The 5,188-nt window shown below is 46.2% G+C and overlaps 1 pseudogene; it reads right to left on the minus strand.

The window, feature by feature from the left end:
* Positions 1 to 3,188: 3,188 nt before the first annotated feature.
* Positions 3,189 to 4,738, minus strand: LOC111146940 (annotated as a pseudogene).
* Between the last annotated feature and the right edge of the window lie 450 nt (positions 4,739 to 5,188).

Below are 5,188 nucleotides of genomic sequence, written 5' to 3' on the forward strand. Positions count from 1 at the left end.
AGAGGGAGAAGCAGGTTTCCTGCTGAGCAGGGAGCCCGATTCCAGGACCCTGGGATGGTGACTGGAGCCGATGGCAGACGCATAACCAACTGAGCCACCTAGGCGCCCTGGAATGCCCACTCTGAAGACACTTTGGACACTGCCCTGCCAGAAGGAGGGCTTTCACATTCAGCGGGAGTTGGAAGAGGCAGAAAGGGAAGAGAGGGCCCAGAGTAAGCTCCTGGGGTGACAGGAACTGGCAGTGTTCCTGGACTACCTAGGAGAGGCAATGGAAGAAGGTAAATTAGACAAGCCCCTGTGAATAAGACCCGGATTCCTTACTGCTTTATGAACTCTGCCTTCCAGGGTTAACAGGAAAGGGCCTGCTAGGCTGGCCTTTGGTGGAGGAAGAAAGAAGACCCAGGACTGGTACCCCACAAACTTCCCCCAAAGCTGGAAGAGAGAGGAGGGCCTAAGGAGCACAGAAGGCCAAGGCAGCTTGAAAAGAGCCTGTGAGGGCTGGCCAGGGGTAACCAGCTCTGTCTCAGACTAGCGCTGGTGGGCAGGAACCAGGTCTCCTGCCAGCACAAGTGGAGCCCACAGGCCTGAGGGGATCCCCTTTAGGGGCAGAGCCTTGGAAATGGGGTCTTCAAGGTCTTCCAGAGCAACACTGTAGCCCCTTGCTCAGCCCCTCCCCGCACAGCCAGTGTGTGGTGTGGGATTGGTGAGTGGGGGGCTGGGGGGGTGCTATTTCCAGGGCACTGTGTGGCCTCTTGAAGTCTCTGAAGGTGCAGATCCGGGAAAGACTGGTTTCACTTTTTGTCTGGGCCTTCTTTTGCCTTTGTCCTCGTGTCCCTGTACTGGTCCAGTGGCTTCTATTCCCTATGGTGTTATCTCAGTGTGAGCCTTTATTCTGTCCTATTTCTGATTTTTACCATTTGCATTTCCTCCTGTTCGTCTTGCTTCTATCTGCTTCCTCACTCACAAATGTTGATATTATGTAGATCTTGCGGCCTCTTGTGTTTTATTTTTTTCTATCCATTTCTGTTTTGGCATTTTGGTAATATACGTGACTAGGTAATAAATGTCAGAAGAGAGAAGTTATCAGAGTGAAGAGGAAGTAATGATTAATTCTGCTGAGAGAAATCTAGATAAGGTTTTACAGGGTAGATAACACCTGAGGTAAGTTTTGAATGACAGTAATTCAGTAGATAGGCCAAAAGTCAGATAGGCCAGAAGTCAGGGGAGTATATGGTTTTACTACTCGGAGTGATCAGGAGATTAAAAAGAGTAAGTTAAGAATGGAATTGCCGGGACGCCTGGGTGGCTCAGTTGGTTAAGCAGCTGCCTTCGGCTCAGGTCATGATCCCAGCGTCCTGGGATCGAGTCCCACATCGGGCTCCTTGCTCATCAGGGAGCCTGCTTCTTCCTCTGCCTCTGCCTGCCATTCTGTCTGCCTGTGCTTGCTCTCTCTCCCTCTCTCTCTGACAAATAAAAAAAAAAAAACTTTAAAAAAAAAAAAAAAAAAAAGAATGGAATTGCCTAGGGGTGCCTGGCTGGCTCAGTCAGTGGAGTGCGTGACTCTTGATCTCAGGGTTGTGAATTTGAGCCCCACGTTGGTTGTAGAGATTACTTAAAAAAAAAGAGAGAAAAAAAAAGAGAACTACCTAGAGCATGTGGCTTTTTTTTTTTTTTTTTAACATTTCATTTATTTATTTATTTGAGAGAGAGAGAGTGAGTGCAAGTGGGGGAGGAGCAGAGAGAAGGGACCACCCGACCATGCTGAGCATGGAGCCCGACTGGGGGCTTGATGCAGGGTTGGATCTCATGACCCCAAGAATATGACCTCAGCTGAAACCAAGAATCACGGGCCCAAAGACTGAGCCACCCCAGTGCCCCAAGAGCATGTGGCTCTTGATCTCAGGATTGTGAGTTCAAGCCCCACATTGGGCAGGAAGCCTACTTAAGAAGAGGAGGGGAGTCACCTGGCTGGCTCAGTTGATGGAGCACGTGACTCTTGATCTCGGGGTTGTGAGTTTGAGCCCCATGTTGGGTATAGAGATTACTTAAGAATAAAATCTTAAAAAAGAAAAAAAAAAAGAATGGAAACTATTTATCTTGAAATCACAGGTAGAAGAAGAGGACCTGGTGAAGGATACCAAGAAGTGAAATCAGAGAATTATAAGGTAAACCAAAAAAAGAGTAGTCTCAGAAAAGTCAAGGAGGGGACGCCTGGGTGGCTCAGTTGGTTGGACGACTGCTTTCGGCTCAGGTCATGATCCCAGAGTCCCGGGATCGAGTCCCGGGATCGAGTCCCGCATGGGGCTCCCAGCTCCACGGGGAGTCTGCTTCTTCCTCTGACCTTCTCCTCGCTCAGCTCATGCTCTCTCTCACTGCCTCTCTCTCAAATAAATAAATAAAATCTTTTAAAAAAAAAGTCAAGGAGGAAGAAAGTTTTAATGATGAGTCAGTGATCAATAATGTAAAATGCGGACAGGTTAAGTTGAACATACCCTCAAGGCATCACATTCAGTGGGTAGGAAGTCATTAAGGATTCTTAGTGATTTCATTTGCTTCATTTTCCTTTATACTTGGAGGTTGCTAAAATTGAATCTTGTTTTAGATCTATGTAAAATACTTACATGGTTTCAAAGTCAGGTGTTTAAAACATGTCTGGCTTTCATCTGTCTCCTCTATCCTGTTCCTCCTCCCACCCCACTGGCAACAATTTCTTTTTAATTTTATGACTTATTTTCCCTTTGTGTTTTAGAGTTGAAATTTTTTTTCCATGCTCGAGTACATATGGGTGGGTGGCCCATATGTGGGGCCACCTATATGTGGGTGGCCCCACCTGCCTCTAGTCCCACTGCCCTTCACGAGTAGGAACATTTACCTTCCATCTGTGCTTTAGAGAGTGTCTCAGCTTGTAACTGGGTCAGAGTGCAGGCAGAAGGGTTGACAGCATGGGTCTGCTTGGGCATCTAGTACCTGGTGAGCCGGTTAGTCTGACTTGGGTAGCGGCATTCCAGGATTAGCAGTAGTAATCGCCTTTGTAAGTTTGAGGAGTACTGAGGGAAATTTGTGCCTTGCCCTCAGCATCATAACATCACCAACCTACTGTCCAGATATTCCTGTGAAATATTTTTTTTAAAGATTTTACTTTTAAGTAAAATAAACCCATTATGGGGCTCAAACTCACAGCCCTGAGATCAAAAGTCATTATAGGCTCCATCGACTGAGCTGGCCAGTCCTATAAAAGACTCCTGTAAAATCTTAAAACAGAAATTATTAACTGAGGTTATCCCATGACTGAAGGCTTCTGTTGGTCACTGGAGAATCTCTTTAAGGATTGGTTTAGAGTCTTCGAATATTCTCTCTCGGGACATGGTTTTCTATCCCATTCTTTGGAATTTTCATTGCTGGTAGCAGAGACAAGTAATAGGAAGAAAACAATGATCCAGGAATGGGACTCTCAGTTCAAGTCCATGGGTAACAGCAGTTTGATCTGTGTGGAGAACAACATCAAACAAACAGAGTTCCCTCAGAAGTTTCTCACTCTCATTGGCTTTTTTAGAAGTTGTCTTTGTGGAAATATAAGTAACTCTGTAGAAGTACATCTGAACCTTCTCCAGAGAAGATCACCACGCTATCTGGGTTCTTCCAGATGTACTTGGAAATCAAATACATATCTCCTGAAGTGTGAACTGTTGCACGGTTCTAAGTTTCCAAGGAAAATGTGACTTCATTTAGTATCTGAATGCCTTCCTCAGAGTCCAGAGGACTTTATGATATCACTCCCAATGTGATCTGTTGCCTTTCCAGCAGCCAGTAGATGGGGACCGTCTTCCAAGCCAACTGCAAGTGTCTGGAGAGCATAGTCTACCGGAGCCTCTTTTAGCTGCTTCAACAGGGCGATAGCAGCCAAGCCAGAATCAGTGCCCCCGGATCAAAGACATCCAGTTCTTCTGCCTGTCAGGTAATGTTTCTGTCACATGGAGATGTACATGTACATGCATAAGGATCCAAAGGTAGGCATGTATAGGAAGAGGAAAAGAGAGCATGAGTGAATCTGCTTCCGCAGGCAAACGTTAATTACTTTACCACCAAGGAATCACAACACTTTTGCCTTGAGCTTCCCGTATTAAGGATTGGCCCCCACCCCACCCCTGTCTCTTGCATCATCGGTTTGTCCTCTCCGCTGGGTGGCTGGTAGCATTTGCACATCCACACCCCCTGCACCGGCTCTCATCTTCCGTCTCTCCCTCTCCTTTATGGCAAAAGTCCTTGAAAGAGTTGTCTGTACTGCTGTCTCCAGTTCTCACCTCTCCACAGTTTCCACGTCAAGACCCAGGAGTACGTTCTCCACAGTTAGAGAGGGCATGCAGGCGTTCGTCTCTACAGTGATGATACTTAACCATTTCCATGGACGCAACTTTGTCACTTGACTTTAAATCCCAAAATTTGATAGTGTTCCAGAAGAAAAGGCTCCACTTTTTTGGGCGGGGGGGGGGGGGGGCTCCATTTTGATAACGGATTTGTGATGTGCTTCAGGTTAACAAGCCCTTTAGCTTCTAAACACACAGCCCCAAATCCACCTTCTATCATGGCTTTAAACGAAGGTCTGACTCCACAGGCATCTGTGTCCAGGAACACTTTCTTATTGGTGATATCCTATAAAATAAATGCAAGCACCCCATCCAATATACAAATTATCTGCCCCATTGTCACAACAATGAAGGATGATCTCACCATTAATTTTGGTTTAGTGAAGGGCGCCTGTGTGGCTTAGTCATTAAGTGTCTGCTTTTGGCTCAGGTCATGATCCCAGGGTCCTGGGATCAAGCCCCACATCAGGCTCCCTGCTCAGCTGGAAGCCTGCTTTTCCCTCTCCCACTCCCCCCGCTTGTGTTCCCACTCTCACATGTCTCTCTCTGTCAAAAAAAAAAAAAAAAAAAAAGATAATTTTGGTCTAGTGATTCAAGTCAAAATAAATTAAAAAAGAGAAAGGGTAATTGAAAAGGAGGTGTGTTTCATCACCTTGTGCTTGAAGATTTCACCTTGTAACAGAACCATAAGTAAGGAGGTTTCTTTCCTCAGATTGGCTGCATACCAGACAGCTGGTCAACCTCTGACTACCAGTGAAATCCAAAGCAGCAGTCGGTGCATCTGTCGACTTTCTGAAGCTGAAGTGAGTCTGGACCTCTGTGTT

This window comes from Enhydra lutris, unplaced genomic scaffold (assembly GCF_002288905.1).
Source record: "Enhydra lutris kenyoni isolate GAN:26980312 unplaced genomic scaffold, ASM228890v2 scaffoldscaffold15, whole genome shotgun sequence".
Lineage (NCBI taxonomy): Eukaryota > Metazoa > Chordata > Mammalia > Carnivora > Mustelidae > Enhydra > Enhydra lutris.